The sequence below is a fragment of the Triturus cristatus genome, chromosome 12 (assembly GCF_964204655.1).
Source record: "Triturus cristatus chromosome 12, aTriCri1.1, whole genome shotgun sequence".
NCBI classification, from domain to species: Eukaryota; Metazoa; Chordata; class Amphibia; order Caudata; family Salamandridae; genus Triturus; species Triturus cristatus.
Genome location: NC_140595.1, coordinates 851,107,775 through 851,126,375, shown reverse-complemented (window position 1 = coordinate 851,126,375; position 18,601 = coordinate 851,107,775).

The following is an 18,601-nucleotide window of genomic DNA, read 5'->3' as shown; positions in this document are numbered from 1 at the left end:
TCCCAAAAGCACGAGCAGTGAGGGAGGTGGACCTGGGGGCGGCTCTTACAGATGACCAGTGGGATTCCAGTTGTGCTCAACTAGAGATACTACCCCCCAACTACCACCTCAGACAGATACACTTCAAATATATTCATCGTTTATACAGAACCCCAGTGCAATTACACCGAATGGGGCTGCGCTCCAAAGACTATTGCTGGGGATGTGGGGCCCCTCAGGCAACATTTTTACATCTGGCATGGCATTGCCGACCTATAGCTAATTTTTGGTTGGAAATATTACACCATTTCAATAACAGTGTCAGTGATAACTTTATTTCGGTCTTAAGACCATAAAAGTACACATAAGTACATCAGCAAGTACAATAAAACAATAAATAAGCATAAAAGTTTAAAAAAGGAATTCAACTACAAGTTATCAGTAAAAGAGGAATAAGTACAAAATTTAATTTAAAAAAATTAGTCTCCTACGCCACATGCTATATAGATAGCGTGATACTGCAAAGACAATAGGGGGGTGGGTGTCATACGTTAAAGACCTACAAGCCTGCATAAAATGGTGAAATCCCAAGTTCCTGCAAATGGGAATCAACCAACGTTTTCTGATTACATAGTAGGCAGGACAGAAGAACAACACATGTGCAACGGTCTCCGTTTTATAATTACATGCAGGGCAAATTTCCTGGTTCTGCGTCTGCCACTTGGTTGAGAAGGACCTAACCGGTAGGGTACCATGTCTTAACTGAATGTATAGTTTTCGGGCAAGCGGAGGTTCAATTTGGTCCATAAATTCCTCAAGTTTTGGGTCTGGTTTAACCGTGAGGAACTCTGAAGTCAGCCTTCCCACCGCTGTAGAACTCGAAAGTGATTGAGAATTCTGTATACATATCAGGGAGAGGAGTTCTTTCTTTGATAGCCCAGAACAGTAGGTTTCCGGGGTTACCCACAGCTCCGGAAGTCCTAAACAAGTACTAACTGCGTGAATATGCTGGAGCCAAGGGATCTTTTTATGTTTAAGGACAGGCCAAATCTCAGCAAATTCTGCTCTGTATGAGGCCAGTTCAGGGACTGACCACAGCCTCTTCCAATACAAGATTGGTCTGGCACTTATGATCTCCTCTATTGGGACTAAACCAAGGTCAAATCTAAGGGGGATCAAAGGCGTGCTTGAAGGGAGCCCTACAAGAGTTCTTAAAAAGGACTGCTCAGCTTTTTTGAGGGTCCCTATCTGCTTATGTCCCCAAAGTTCAGCCCCATAGATTGCAGCCACTCTGGCCTGCCGACAGTAGATCTCCAAAGCAGGGGACACTGGTTTGTAAGTTGATTTTTTAAAAACTTTGTTTAGACCCCCCACCAACTGAGAGAGCTTGAGTGTCGACTTAGCATTCTGCACATTCCAGTTAAAGTTCTCAGTTAAAGTAATGCCCAGATAAACAAAGGTTTTAACCCTTTCAAGTGGAGAGCCAAATAGAACTGGATTTGGGTGCACCCGCTTCGGGGGGTTGAAAATCATACATTTTGTTTTCCCCAGATTGATTTCCAATCCCCACAGCTCGCAGAACTTCACAAAACCATCCAGTGTATTTTGAATGCCGGATGATGTTCTAGACAGCAACAAAGTGTCGTCTGCAAACATCGGAGCGGGCACTCGACCTGTAGCCAGTTTAGGGGCATCATTGTTTACCACGCAATTCAGATGGTCCACAAGACCAATAATATAGAGGCTGAATAGTGTGGGAGCCAACACACACCCTTGGCGGACACCTTTTTGGACAGGAAATCGGTCAGTAAGACCGCCATGCTTGCCACACCTTACCTGGGCGAAATTATTTTCATGGAGCCTAGATAGGACGGCCAGTAAATAGGGCGGAAGACCCAAGTCTGCTAGGACCTGCCACAATTTAGCTCGTGGAACTAGATCAAAAGCTGCCCGCAGGTCCACAAACACAAGGTAGAGGCTGCCACCCTCCACCATAGCTGTTTTCCAGTGCAAGACCTGCAGGCAAAAGATCTGATCAAGAGTGGAGGTACCTGCCCTAAAGCCTGCCTGGAATATAGACAGAATCCCATTCTCCTCAATCCACCCCAGGACCCTTTCCAGGAGAACCCTCCCCATTAGTTTTTGCGAATTATCAATTAGGCTAATGGGCCTATAATTAGAGGGGGTTAATGGGCAGTTTTTTTTTAGAATGGGCACGATTTCTGCTCCTAGCCATGTGGGGGGCACATCATCCCCCTGCAAGATACGATTAAATAGGACGACCAAATAGGGGGCCCAAATCTTTGGTTGTGCCATAAACAGGTCCCCAGGCAATTTGTCAAGGCCATTTCAACAACATAATAGGCCTGGAACTGCCCTGCATGCCGATGACAGCCCTGCTGGGTGTTATCCCTGAGGTCCCACCAAAGCGGAGGAAATTGGCGGCTATGCTTCTATTGCTGGCCAAGCGACAGGTGGCTCTACGGTGGGATGTCGCCACTCCTGACAACGATGGAGTCGGCATGGAACATTACTCACTGTAAGACCCAACTGGAAGGGTTCTGGGAGCTAATGCCGACACGATCCCTACCCGGGACATACGGGAACCATTTGTGAGCTGGCTGAGTTCGAGAGATATAGAAATCTAGAGCTGTTTGTAAAGTGCTGGAACGTGGGAGTCATGCCTCTTATTGTTATTTTAACATCTGCAAATGGTATTAGGAGCGAGACAAGAGATAAAGGTCTGCCTTCAGTGTTGAGCTGAATAACCTGTGACGCTTCCTCTATGCGGATAACCCTGATTAACTGACAGCATGGTCTACAAGCAAAGTACTGCTGGTCTGTTGTTGTATGTAATTTCTAAGAAATGGCAATAAAAAATAAATAAACAGAATTGTCCTCATATATCACACAATTAATTTACATTCCTATTTTGCTGATGTTATGTGTTCCTATTATTACTTTCATACTATCCTCATTTTTATAGAGATTCCACATCTCCCACCATTTTCATTTTTTATGAAATGGATATTCTTCCATAGTGGTCATTTTGTATAACATTAAGACTGTGCACAAAGATAATTCATACTTTCATCTGCAAGATTCCATTATGATTATACTGTAATGCCCTAAGGGCCATGTTTATGTGCAACAAAACAATTATACTAACAAATAAATAAATAATGAAGGAAGGCCACTTTCCATCCTCAGGCGGCCCTTAACTTTACACCAGCAGTTGTTCCTTTAATGATGAGTGAACAGTAAATTGATGTTTTTTACTCTTGGGATCTCACAGGTGAATTTCCTCTGGATCACACAGCTCATAAATTCATGGCTCCTGGGGAGAGGGATTCATCTGACAGAGATATGTGCAGGACTGATGATGAATGATTGCTGCTATGCTGTGCTAAACTCACAGTGACTATTGAACTCTTTGAGCTCCCACTTGGTGCTGAAGCCACATTCACCCAGGCCACACAAGGGCAACAAATCTGCACAATTTTATTTATTAGGCAGAAAATACACACAAGAAATAGGCAGAGCACAGTAGAGGTGATGATGTACAGAGCGTACTTATTGAAAATTGATCCTTTCTGGAGGCCCTGACTAGTGGTGGACGGAACGAGCCGAGTGAACCTACGGTTTTACAGAAAAACTTTGTGGTATTCCATGGAATTCCGCCAACAGGCAGAGAATATGCGGCTCACACTTCATTTTAGCACGAGCAGCGCTGAAAATCAGTGCAAAGGACACCGTGCATTGTGAAAGAGCGCACAGCTATTAAAGAAGATTTTGCTGCTGCTCGAGTATAAAATCTACTCGTGCGACAAGTATTCTACTCAAACGGCACCCCTCTGACCACGACTGCTGGTGAGCGTCAGCGACCACCGGCATTCGGAAATCGCGATAGGGCACTCACATATTCTGAAACCTCATGGGAGAAAAAGTCTGCCTTGCTGCAATCTGTAGAATTTGGCCACAACTCTGTGTTAAAGAGAATACATATGGCAAAAATTCTGCCAATTCCGCATGGGAATGGAACATTCCTCCCACCCCTAGTACTGACAACACTCTCACCTGTGTTCAGTATTACTGTGCATGGGGCCCCATGAGGCCACCTGTCATGGCCGGAGAACACACGTGATCATCACTGACTGTGTCCTGAGACAGAGAACTCCCAACAGTTACAGGTAACAACCTCAGCTTTTTCAAGAAGGATATCAATTGATGTAAAATTGTTTAATCTCACCAACACTTCTCAATGGTTATGGGCAGGACTACACTCACCCATACTTCTCAATGGCTATGGGCAGGATTACACTCACCCATACTTCTCAATGGCTATGGGCAGGATTACACTCACCCATACTTCTCAATGGCTGTGGGCAGGATTACACTCACCCACACTTCTCAATGGTTATGGGCAGGGCTACACTCACCCATACTTCTCAATGACTATGGGCAGGATTACACTCACCCATACTTCTCAATGGCTATGGGCAGGATTACACTCACCCATACTTCTCAATGGCTATGGGCAGGACTACACTCACCCATACTTCTCAATGGCTATGGGCAGGATTACACTCACCCATACTTCTCAATGGCTATGGGCAGGACTACACTCACCCATACTTCTCAATGGCTATGGGCAGGATTACACTGACCCATACTTCTCAATGGCTATGGGCAGGACTACACTCACCCATACTTCTCAATGGCTATGGGCAGGATTACACTCACCCATACTTCTCAATGGCTATGGGCAGGATACATTCACCCATACTTCTCAATGGCTATGGGCAGGATTACACTCACCCATACTTCTCAATGGGGACGGGCAGGATTACACTCACCGATACTTCTCAATGGCTATGGGCAGGATTACACACACTAGTGATGTTTTCTTGCCCTGGCTTCACAGACTTCCACAGTTGTGAGCTCCACAATATGAGTGTGACCACAAATTCCATTCTTACTGATACGTGTGGGTTGATTTTTTGGTTCTTTACAACCATGTGGCTGGAAGGCACTGTTTTTGTACATCAGTAACGTTGAACTTATTATAAAAAAAATAGACGTTATGATACAAATGATAATAAAAGTAGAAAAGACGTGTTGAAAGTGCTAAAATGTAGCAAATGTAATTTGCATCCTTTTTGAGTGCAGACCTCTCTTGCTCGTTCTTGCTACAGCTGCTGCCATCACTGTGTAGATCCTCAAAATATTGTGGAAAATGTGAAAAATATATGGAAAGAAATATTAGAAAAATTGAAGAATTCTGTCATTTTTATTGATTTATTTCCAGTTTTATATAGCATGAACCAGACCCACCAAGTCAGCAGGGCACTTTAAATAAGAAGAAATGGTGCAAGCCAAGCACAGTATAACAGGACCACTTGAATTATATGGCAAGAGAGGGTCAAATTATGTGGCCTGGTTGACTAAATTATGCACAAGAAAAGGCAAATTATGTGGTATATGCAGCCCATTTTGTGGGCGTATTACTTCATTCATTTGTCTTTTTTTTTACACTTGTAAACACTGTCCGAGCATAACTTGCACCTCATAAGTATCAGTTTAACACCCACATATAGGATAAGCAACAACAGAATGGTGAGCAGTCAACATTTGCAAAGGGCCTTCCACTGCGCTGCAACGTGTGTCCTTGAGCTTTTAGTAACTTTTAACCTGTTTCACCTAGAAACAAATGTTTTGGTTAAAATCTGCAAACTATGCAGGCAGATGATGGATTATATGGCAAATATGGCAAACCCACAATTATGCGAAAAATGCTGTGGCCGCACAATCACATAACTCCACTAGCCCTGAGCATATCAGCAGGTCGATGATGTAAAGTTAACCTTGCATCATCTTATACTGGTTCACTTCCTTTGTCTTTGTCTATCCCTACTCTACTTGAGCAAATCCAAAGAAAATGATGGACGGAGTGTTGAACATTGCAAGCACTCACCCCCAGTCAACTGATCTGGGTTTAATCCATCACCATTCGTTAGCCCACTCTGCCACCCCAGTTCAGACATGGCCATATGCAAATCAGTCTGACCCTGTGCCTCATGGGAACAGTCCAGCCCGAACTGCCAAGCCATGTCTTCCCTGGACCGGAAACAAGCTTCCTAGGACCGGTTTCTGGCATTTCAGCCATCTTCAGCCAGGCTTGCTTGAATCCAGTGGCAAAGTGAGCAAGGGACTCACATCTGAGCATACCCTGCCAACTTATGGTGAACAAAGCAAAACCAAAGGGAATGATGGACAGAGTGTTGAACATTGCAAACACTCACCCCCAGTCAACTGATCTGGGTTTGATCCACCACCGTTCTTTAGCCCACTCTGCCACCCCAGTTCAGACATGGCCATATGCAAATCAGTCTGACCCTGTGCCTCATGGGAACAGTCCAGCCTGTACTGCCTCTACACCTCTTCTCATCCTGAACCTGAGTGTTCTTCCAGACGAGTCTGCCTCCCGCTCACACCTCTATTTCTCCCACCTTGTCCCGCCCGCCCTTTAAACTCCCTTGTAAGGCTGTGAAATACAGGGCAGTTGTAAATATGGGTGATGCCGATGTGTATGCACAAGTCACACCTTCTGACTGGTACTTTGTATAGTACATTTTCACTCACTTTTCACACTGCTCCACCACTGCGAGAGAAGAGATTTGGGGTGGTTTCACCACGAGGCAGAGGTGGAGTGGAGGTCACCTGCTCTGGGACTGAAAATACAACGTTGCCTTGTTTTTTAAATAAATAGTCACTGCTTTCAGTCCGTTTATACTCATATGTTGTCTCACTTTTCTTCAATGGATGTGTTCAGCAGTGTCGGCCTGTACGCCAAAATAAAAGTGGCCCCCAATGGTGAACCGGATAGCCCAGATATATTATCCACATTTGCAAATGTGGGCCGTCTTGGGCTTGGAAAGACACACTGTATATGTGTTTTGCAAGGTATGGACGACTACAAGGAGTTGAGCTTCCTGTAGACAATGTTTGTTTTAATATCAGGAAAATAAACAGTAAAAACTGCCCTAACCAACCACAGAACAGGCCCCAGATTGCCCTAAAGGCCAGGTCGCCCTTGGCATTCAGATTTTCTCCCACATGGGAATCAGGGCAACCTGCAATCCAAAGGATATTTGTTTCACTGGGGAGCAGCGCCCAAGTCCCGTTCCCTACAAATGCGCATTATTGGCAGCGTCTGTCCCTGTGCACGAAGGACCACCCAGGCCCTTGAAGTGTGCTTTGCATGTTTGCAATCTCAGGCAGCCTGCAAGAACAGCTGCCCTCACCGGTAATATCACGCATAATGCAATATACAGAGTGCTAATCTTTCACATGTTTTGGTAATTCGACACATTTTAGTTTTTGTAAACGGTCTTTGCCAATCAAATTTTCATTTATGTGGTACCTGTTTTATACCGATGAAGTGTGAATTATCATTCTAATATATTAAGACATAAATGATTACTGGGGTGTTGGAAAAATGTTTTAATAAATTACATTTACCTGTAGGGGATGTAAATGGAGTTTATTCTAATCTCTATCTTGTCTCGTTATCTCTCCACCCTAAGGTTTGATGGGGTGCACTTTTGTTGGATAAGGTAGCCACATCTGAGCCAATAGGCCATACACACACACAAACACACACACACACACACATACATACCAACACACACACATGTGTGCACACACACAGACATACATGTGCATACAAACACACGCACATGCACACACATACACACACACACATAAAATAGGGTCTTAATTGTATGTGTCTTTATGTAAGGACTATTTTTTGTGTGGCCAGCATCCTTGCTGCTGCTGTCCGCCGCAGAAAAAGAATATTGCCCATGGCCAATTCTGACTGAATTTTAACTGGATTTGTATTTTAACCAGGACTGTGATATCAGGTTGGAGATTGGATTATTTATGTCATTTTAATTTTTTATTGCCCATTCGCTTTTAGGATAATACATTATTTCTATATGTGCGTACTCATGCATTGTACTTTTATGATTTTAATTAATCGAATAAAGTGGTTTTGTCTTTGTATGTGTCTTTATGCAGACACTGTCTCTCTCTCGCTCCCTGTTTCCCTCTCTCTCTCTCTCGCTCCCTGTTTCCCTCTCTCTCTCTCTCTCTCTCTCTCTCTCTCTTGCTCTCTGTTTCCCTCTCTCTCTCTCACTCACTCTCTCTCTCTCCCCTCTATGCATAACTGGGACTTCATTTAGTTTGTGTCTTATGCAGACAACTCCCCTCTCTCTCTCTCTCTCTGTCCCCTCTCCCCCTTCCTCTACTCTCGTCGCCCTTTCACATACCTGTCACATCACATAGGCCATATATAACTGGGACTTAATTCCATATGTGTCATTATGCAAACCTCTCTCAATCTCTCTCTCTCTCACACATGACGTAGGCCATATGTAACCAGGTCTTCATTTCATCGGTGTCTTATGCAGAGAGCTGCCTTTGTCTCTCCAGCAGCACAGAAGTTGTTTCAGGCTCTTCCTCTGAGTGACGAGGCATGAAGCACCGTCAGGGGGCACGCACCGCATCCATCAAAGGGGCGCCTGGGGCACCACTGTGCCCTGAAGCCCCCGAGAGCCAGAGGGTCTTCCCAGGGCTCCTGTGAAGGTCTCTGATGTATGCAGGGTGCCTCTCACTTGTGCACCCCCAGCACCCCAGAGCCACCTACAAGAGAGGTATGAGGGCCCAAGCTGGACTTGAGGGCCTTATGAAAGTGGGTCAGTCCAACTCTCTTTAGCATGCCTCCTGGACAACAGATGGTTAACTCCTTGATCATTCAATGGTTGTATGATGCGACTGGGGCCTGACCACAATGTGCCAAACCCAGGATCACCTGAGTGTTGTGGGTGTGATCCTGCAGACCCTGTTAGCACCCTCTCAAGCAGGGGGCAGTGACACAATCTTGTGCAGACTGTAACCTGGCACAAAGAGTCTGAAATAAATGCACTGAACCCACAATTCTGCTCTGAGAAACCTCAGCGCAGAGGATTCAGGCAGATTCGTCCTTTCTGAAAAATGAGTTCTCTAAATTTTCTAAGGGTCTGCAGGCCACACAGCTGCACAGTCCTGTCCCATACGAGATCCTGGCCCCAATAGGCCTGGAATATTCCCAAAGGAGAGCCAATAAGGGTTGTCTCCAGTTGATTTATAAAGGTGAAGGGCTCATGTGCGATATTTAACAACAATGTAACGCTGCCCTTGACTTCAGGAGACCAGGATCTCTCACACGTTCTATGCCTCGGTCATTGAAATGCTTGGTCACTTGTATTCTGATGTTCTTTAACCAGAGGGGTTTATTCTGTACACAAGGCTGCGAGTGGCCTGGACCTTGCACATACAGTGCATTTTTTCTCAAGACTTTAGGGATGAAAGGACCAATGATGCCATGAAACCACGACTAACCCTTTCACCTGGCATCTCATCCTCCTACCTGAACCTTTCATCCTGAAGTGCACTTCTTACTCTCCCCTGCTGGCTTCAAAGATTTGATCCTGTCTGGAGTCAGAGGCTCAGGGTTCATTTTTTACTAGTCTCTGACTTCTGCTCTGATGATCTCGGTGCTTACTTCCAGTAACCCATGGAGATTGCCTTTCAGCTTTGAGGTGCAGAGATCCTTCTGGAAGGACCTCAAGACCTGGCTCTTTGACTGAACCCCAGTGCCAAGATGGATCAGCAGCCCCCCCCCCCCGCCAGCGCCTTGAGACCCTCACAGGTGAGTAGCCGCACTTTACAACCCTGATTGATTAATTGATTGATTGAAGGTCTTGCATCTTTCAGACACTCATACAAAAATTCTGTCGCGCCTTATTTTACGCTAACTCTGCATGGCAGGCTCAGTGCACTTGTGCTGCGGACAATTTCTTTGCAAGCACGTGAACATTTTAAATGTTTCCAACCAAAGGGGCAGTGGTCTATCAAATATGACAGTTTCAGTGGCCTCAGTTTTTAGGCACACATCACAGGGGCTGATTCAACGTGGCCAGTGTTGGCTGCAATAATTAATGTCGTTGATTAAATTCACCACCAAGGACTTCCAAATTTATCATTGATGATTATTGCCTACTCTGTCTATTGGGGAATAAAATGTGGTTTAAGGTGTGGTGTTTATGGCACCGAAATGCACATCTCCTACTAAATGGCGGATCTTTTACCCTATTTGAATTCCACTCCGGTGATTACTGCTGAAGTTTTATGTCTCTATTTTCTCTTTTATCCCATTTCCCTTTCCTTGCTTCAACCACTGGTCCTCACACCCCTTTCTATGTGGTAAATGATGGGGATGACGAAAGATGTGGAAAAGAATCACTTCCTTTGGATCCTACACACAAGGTTAGTATCCAACTTGAATGATGGATTCAGAAGCTAATTGGTCTCAGATCTTGAAAGTCATAACTAAATTACAACAGGAAGTTACTTAGTCAAATGAGAGACTATGTTGTGCTCTTAGAGCTAATTGCCATAAACATACGCAACAGTAAATTTGTTGAAAATAGAGATGAAAGATGGCAGTCAAGTACTTTTTTCTTTTTAGAGTTTCATATAGCGCGAACTAGACCTGAGGCATTGGGTATCAGAGCACTTTACATGAGCACCAGTTTCGTTACAGAAGGACACATTCATTTTTGTTGGGCACGGGAAGATTAAGTGATGTGCCCAAAATCACAGGATATTGAGCGATGTTGCCGAGACTCGATCTCGGATCCCCAGCTTCGAGGTCAACCGCTCTAGCCGCAAGGCTACATCTTCTCCACTTTTCTTTACAGATATTCTGAACTCAGATTAATGGATGTTGCATCACCCTTAAGAGATATCAGTTGCGTGCTCCTTTGTGTTCCACAGTAACCTCACTCACCCCCTGAGGTGCCTCCAGAGAGGTTAGCTTGAGAGACAACTACATTCATATTGTTTTTAAATCAGTGTCCAGCTAAAAGCAAAGAGGACATCCTTATCTTATCAAGCCATAGAAGAGAGTTTAAAGATGTCTTGTATCAGGTAGTCACTGTCTGAAAGCATCTTGCACTATCCAGAACTAGGGCAGCAGGGTATAATCATTGGCAAAGCCAATAGTTCTCGCCTATGTGATTGACATGTAGTAGAGAAGCATGACTGCTGTGCTTTATTGCTAAAAGTAAAAAAAACAATAAACGTTATGATGTGTGAAGTGCTGTCTGCAGTAATAAAGCTGTTTTATGGTGGGTAGGTGGGGGCAGCACAGGCCACGAGAGGGAAGGGGCAACAATATAAAATAGTACCTGAATCACAGATCCAGCAGCGGAAGGACTCTAATCAAGATGAAGCCATCTGAGCTTAGTTCATGCTGTCGATAAAAGTAGAGGAAGAGGAAGTGAAGCCGACTCGCGCAGCCCAATTAGGTGTCAGTAAATGACGCTGACAATGAAACACACGAATGGTAAGCAATGGGGTCTCCAAACCCCTTATAGGACACAATGGTGCCAATTACGATCCGGTAAAAAAAATTCCCGTACGACTCGTATCCGGTCTTTTTACCGTACGAATCGTACAAGTGCCGTACAAACTGGCAATCACGATTCGCATGGTAAAAAGCCCATACGAGTCGCATTGGGAATAATTCCCCACACGTCCTCGGGTCGGAAAAAGTGTCCGACACATCCTCGGACGATTTACCGTACAAACGTGAAAAGCGAAGTCCGACCGGGGAATCACGAACCGTCCCGGGCGTCCGAATGTACAACCGTATGGTGAAAAGACCGTCCGCACCGAACTCCTATAGCAACCATGGAGACGTCCAAACAGGTGCCCGGTACGTGCCAGTACATACACTCGCTACGCGCTGGGGGTACGCACCGTACATACACGGGTGGGGTTACGACTCGAACGTACACGGGTGTACATACACGGGGGTTCGACACGTACAGTTTGACACGTACTCGGGTGTACATACACGGGGGGTTCGACACATACTCGGGTGTAATTACACGGGGGGTACGGCGCGTACATGCGGGGGCTGGGGGGGTACGGCGTGTACATGCGGGGGCTGCGGGGGGTACGGCGCGTACATGCGGGGGCTGGGGGGGTACGGCGCGTACATGCGGGGGCTGGGGGGGGTACGGCGCGTACATGCGGGGGCTGGGGGGGTACGGCGCTTACCGGGCCACCTACTCTGGTAGTTTCGCGCCGTACTTCGCATTTCCGGCACTTTTTGGGTGCAGTAAAAATATTGCCGTCCGGACTGCTGTCGGTTCGAATCGTACTTCCTGGGTCGTGAAACGCTGCCTGGAAGCGTCCCAACGTCACGTCGCAGCATTCCCGGATCACATTCGTATGCATATTTTCGTCGGTCGGTGTTTTTTACGATTCGTACGGAAATGGTGTTTCCGTGCGATTCGTAATTCCATGTTTGTAATGTTTTACAACCGGGTACAAGTCGGATGGAGAATACGCTCCGACCGACGGTTCGTACCCGGTTTTTACAGATCGTAATCGGCACCAATGTCTTTTGCAAGTGAGGCCACTATGCAAGCATGGCCGGAAGCGAGACCTAAAAAGCTGGCCTCATTAGTGAAGCAGATATCTAAAATAGTGGCCCACATTTGCAAATCAGATTTGAACTTGTAAAGACATGCTTTATATGTGTTTTGCATGTTATGGGAGCAAGCATGTATGTGTGCTTGCTGCCGATACTGAGGTAATTCATAGCAAAACTCGCCCACTAAACTCTAAAACAGGCCACAAACAGCCCAAAAACTGCCCTCACAGACCTGTCAGACCATTCCTCCTGGCACTGCCAGATTGCCCTATAGGAAGTCTGACAGGGGTAGAATGTACATAGCCTGAGCATGAGAGTGAGAGTAGTTCAGAGCTGTTAGGGCCAAGATGCTGGACTGCATGATCTTTCTCTGGACCTAAAACTCCAAAAAGAAGAGAAGTGTCCCAAGGTTTAAGGCTGCACTGATGACCATAGAACCAGGTTTGAGCCCGGCCCTTAGCACAACACCCTGGTAATTATTTGGAAATCACTTACCCACCCTTAGTAACACGTGACACTCGATTTAAGACATGCAGAGGTATAATGTAAAGCGCATTGTTAGGCCTGCAAAATATATGTAAGAAAACCCAAAGCCTTCTGGACCTGATTCTCAAAGGTAAACTTTTGGATGTCACACAACATCATTTTAATAGTAAGTTTATGAGCGTGAACACTACGCAGTCAGGGTGGAGAACTCCCCACATAAAAATATCACATGTCTATCTTTTTATGTGTGGGGTCTTCCCCCTCACCCTCGATTGTGGAATCTCTGCACTTGTAAACTTACTATTAAAATGCAGTTTAGTGAATTAAAAAATAAACCTAAATTCACACAAAAGTGTAATATTTCCTTTGTGAACCAGGCCCTATGTATCCTGTGTGCCCTTTCTTCGCAAGCACTCTATTTATAAAATGACAGGAACATGAGAAAACTAGCGACAATTATAACATAATGGGTAAAGAACATAAACAAAAGCTATATAAACAAAAAAAGTGCAAGTGTTATGAATAAAGCATCAGGCTGGGGAAGTAGGAGGGAGGAAGAAATAGTACCCCAATCACACCGGGAAAAATGGACGGGCACAGATTACCCAGATCTGCTCAGTGGGATTGCTCTCCTACTGTATTGCTGCCCTTTTGTCCTGCTGCTCTGCTACCTTCTGCCTGGATACAAGGACAGGATCTTCAACTGTCCCGGGACCTTCAGAGTGACTCCCAATGGCTAGTTTGCTGGACTCCTGTTCAGAGCCACAGGAACACAAAAGGCTTCCTCCAACTTGAACCCACACCTAGACACAGCCTGAGTGAGTACTCAAAGTGGTGTCCCTCCAGTCTTCTTGGGCCCTTGGAAGTGTTGCTAAAGGTGCCCAGATTCCAAAATGCAGAAGTGCAGACTTTTTAGTGAAAAACTGCTCCGAGAATCAGGAGGAGACCAAGACCAACTTGCTCACCAACACGCTCAAGGTGCATCGCCAGTTGCATTGACTTTGTAGTTTCATCTGCTGCATTCTTCTCCACTGTAGAAAATACATTTTAGTGGTCCTTCACCACAGGGGAATTTGGCCTCATGGAACTGTCTTTGGATACAGCCTTCTGCCTCGTCCTGCTGGAGACTTTTGATTTTCATTTAGAAGATGGAAATCTTCTCTGCTGCTTTGACCCAAGGTTATTTAAAGATGACGCTCCCTCCTCGGACACCTTTGGCAGTCTTGCCCCACTGAAATTTACCTTCTCAGATCATTTTTTTCAGAAATATTTCTAAGTCTTAAGGTGAGCACTGACCGGGCCCAATCCTCTTCTTGTGCCCTAACTGTGCTGCATCACTGATTTCTTGTTTGTCGCTTACTCGAGGCATTGAGGAACGATCACAATAGAGAATAAGTGGTTACCAATATATGTAGAGAATAAAATGACTGCTCTTTAATTTTACTAATTGTGACTGAAAAAGAATATTCAACAATTCAGATTATACATTACACAATTATCATCCATTTCCAATAGCGGATGAAGTAGAATTGTAAACTACTTTTCAGTCCACTCAGGGACATATTCCAGTTGACACTCAAAGTAGGGATAAAACTTTCAAAGTCAAAGGGCATGAAAATTAGAAAAGCAACTTAAACTAAACCAAAAAAGATTAGGCAGTGGATAAGAAATTAGGGGAAACTGGTGAGTCTGAATCTGTTCTATTCGCCAGAATTTAGAATATTCATATTGTTTCTGTCAACCAGAACTACTCAAAATTGCTTCCAACAGTAATTGAAACATCAGTGCCCAAAGAGCCGTGAGGTCCTGCAGCAGTGACTGCTGCGGCCAATAAGAGCCGTGAGGTCCTGCAGCAGTGACTGCTGCGGCCAATAAGAGCCGTGAGGTCCTGCAGCAGTGACTGCTGGGGCCAATGGAGGTTGACAGTCAAACACCAGACATGGTCCTGGAGTCTAAGCCAGAAGCCTTGTCTGATAAAAGCGGGGCAATCGGAAGCTTTCTGACCTAATTAGAATGTCAGTGAGGGATGTTTAACCTTTAACCCGGCTTTATTACAGTAGCCCTGGGATTCATTGTGAGATACCAGTCAAGACAGTGGACAAAGGTGTTGGTGAAACAGACACAACTGACCTACGTGAACACAATATATGGAATTTAATTCTTAGTGGCTGTGATTGCACAAAATGTTGTTTCTTTTCCCATGTGTGCATGTTATATAATCCAGATGACAGAAAACATTTTAAGAAGCAGAGAGGGTAGCATCCATGAAGGTATGCATGAAAATAAGTAAGGCCCTAATAGATAAAGCAACTTTGCTGTCACACACCATCTAATTTGCAAAATAAATGGCTTGGCACCATATACTTCCAGTTGGGAATGTAGAAAAGGCAAACAGTGAGGTGGAAATATATTTCCAACTTGCAAACTACATGTTGTACTTCATAGTGAATTGCAAAGGAGAGTGAGTATGTAATGTTCATTCTCTCGCCTTTTCAATTTGCTGCAATGTACTTATGCATTATGACCACATTCTTTGCAACTCCAAAAAGAGAGTGTATGGAATTTTCCAAGCATAAACAGTCCCTAAAGAACTGCTTCCATCTTGTGAATGATGGCTGTCTGCCTTAAAGGAGACAACATTGATTTAAGAAACTGCCGCAACGTCTCCATAATACATATCACCAAATGCCACTTTTCATTTTTAAAAGCAGTAGCAGTCCTGGCCCCTTTGAATAATTATTTACCGCTGCATTTATATGTTGGCATACGTTGTGTGTATTACTGATTTACCACAGTAACTGATTTTAATTTAAAATCATTGTTGAAATATTTTTTAATGTGTTCATATACTTTAATTGAATCTGTAATTCATGAGGAGCTGTAGGATGCTTATGTTACTGGAAGCAATTCAGACAACCTGAGTAGTAAGGATTTGAACAATATAGTTAACTTTACATATTTACAGGCTGCAGGTCCAAGCCACCAATTCAAATCAACCACCAGAAAAAACTAGTAGTAGTAGTATAATACTTTATTCGATAGCAAGGTATCATAAAAGTAAATACAATGCAGGATAAATCAGATTAAATATAGTAAATACAATTTCATAAGAAGATTAATATAAGTTGATAAAAACAGTATACAAATACACTCTAAAAAGGAGCATTTAAAAAAAGAAATTTCATAAAATTCATACATATGAATAAAAAGAGCAACGTACCCGGAGAAATATAATCAGAGTAAATACATATCAATTGAAAGGTGCTAATTCGTAAAAAGGCACAATTACACATTATGACGATCTACCCAGTACTCAATTCAACAAGCTTAGTTCGTATTTGCCACGCTTTCCCCAACTATTTAGCAACCCCACAGATTACTGTCAAAGATGTAGTATCCGTTGTTAGGATACGAAGGGCCACTAAACACTGCCCGGTTCCCAATTTTCTACACACTGGGCTTAGAACTAATTTAGCTTAGGTTTTGAAGGCCTGTTCTTATTGAGGAAGTCAATGTAAACATGAACAATGATACATTCATGTATAACAACAAAATGGCATCTCTTTTGATTAATTTGCCCGTTATGAACTCCACATCAACACTGACTCAGAAGTACATGGTCGGGCAGGCCCTAAAACCTAGGCTTTTGGTCTCTGATTGACAGATCACAGATGGGGTGGCACGTAGCTGGCAGACAAACAGGCTGACAGGAAATCCAAAATCTATCCCACAGATAGTCACAGCGACACCATATGGTCCAGGAAGATTGACCCCAATAAAGCACGCATGGCTGAAGGCGAATGCGCGTTCCAAAAACAACATAAAGTCAGATGCCACATGGAGTTAGGAATACATATTCAATCAGGACCCAGCACATACAGTATATGTAGTGATCATGTGCACCCAGTGTTGGACATCTGGACATGTTAGCCACTGTCCATGCAAGGTCAAGGTCCACCTGGATTTCTCATCAAAACATTATTTATGGTTTTAAAGACAACGGCTTGCCTTCCTTACCAAAAAAGGATTAGCAGAATTGTTTTATTGCATCCAACAAATTATGTAAAATCAATGGCCGATCGAATGTAAATTGAGACATTCCTCAGATTCTATGCCTGTAACTGATCTCCTAGCCATACTGTTTAATTAAACAAACTATTCCAGTTTTGTCAAACGCCTCATCTCTTGGCTTTTTTCAAGGTATTCTACGTTCAAACAACAGGCCAACCAGGATGTTGAAAATAAATTAAATTCTCATTACATGAATTGCTTTTTGTGACAAAAGTTTTTCAGGGCAACATCAGATAGGAGCGTGTAGGAAGAGAGATGGTGATGCTCAATTATGGACAATCCATTGAGGTTTTTCAGAAGATTTCAGTGCCTTGAGCTTTAGGGAATAATGATTTTATGCTGCATGAACAATCAACACTAAACTTGGGAGATGATCATTGTAGAAGGGGAAACAGTCTTTATCCTGCAGCCAAAACAACGAGTAGCCTTTACAACACAGTCACTATCCCGACTGCGACATTACCACGCTTTACTTTACCACACAAGTTGTTACAACGACTTGATGTAGGGGTGCACTGTTGGACTGGTGTTATATTTTTAAGTCCAACACCTTCCCTACAGTTGCGTAGACTGGAGTTGGAGCAGTAATTTATACTATTCCAAAGTTCAGCGCTCCCTAAAGCAAGTCATTGTAACAACTTGTGTGGTAAAGTAACAAGTGGTAATGTCGGGGTAGTGATTGCATTGTAAAAGTATGCGGGGTTCCGTCATACAACCCTGCAGAAGTCACCATCTTTAATACAAACTGTCGTATTTGAGATGAGGGAGACCAAAGCTCATTAGTTGTGATGTCAAAGCTCATATAATTTAAGACAATAAAAGTAATGTTTCCTAAAGCTCCATAAAAAAGAATTCTACATTGGTGGAAGGCAACATTTTAGATTGCTTTTTATAAGTCAATGCGATGGAAAAAAATTGTCTTTTTCTATTTAGCAAAATGCAAGAATTGTGGAAAAAACTTTCTTGTGTGCACTAACATTAAAAAAACACCTTTAAAAGAAAATACAAAGCAGTACATAATAGGCGTTTGTAATGCACGTCCTCCCAGAGGGGTTTTGTGGTGCTAAAATAACAGATGGTTATTGTTACTCAGACCAATGATGCGCAGTGTATTGGCTTTGGGAGGAAAAAAGGCTGGGAGACAAGTTTTGATCTGAACTTGTGGCCACATTACAGAAGGGCTGCTTATTAACTGTATAGCAAAACTATCTACAGCTACTCTTTCACTGAATTTCCAGTGGCACTTAAGGTTTCTATTTCAAACCTTAGGAAACAACGTATAGGGCTAGGTGTAGCCTGCAATGGGAAAGAAATATATGCTTTACTATGAATCGAAACTGAAACTGAACTCTACATTAGTAAGATGAATTGAATTATTCATTTATTTGTATGTGTTAGGTTAAGGTTGACCAACATTTATTTGAAACTTTGTTGAAGCTGGTAGTTACACGCATGTAAGTGGGTTCATGCACAGTAATATCAAATGTATTACTTTATTCGAAATAAGTATGCTAG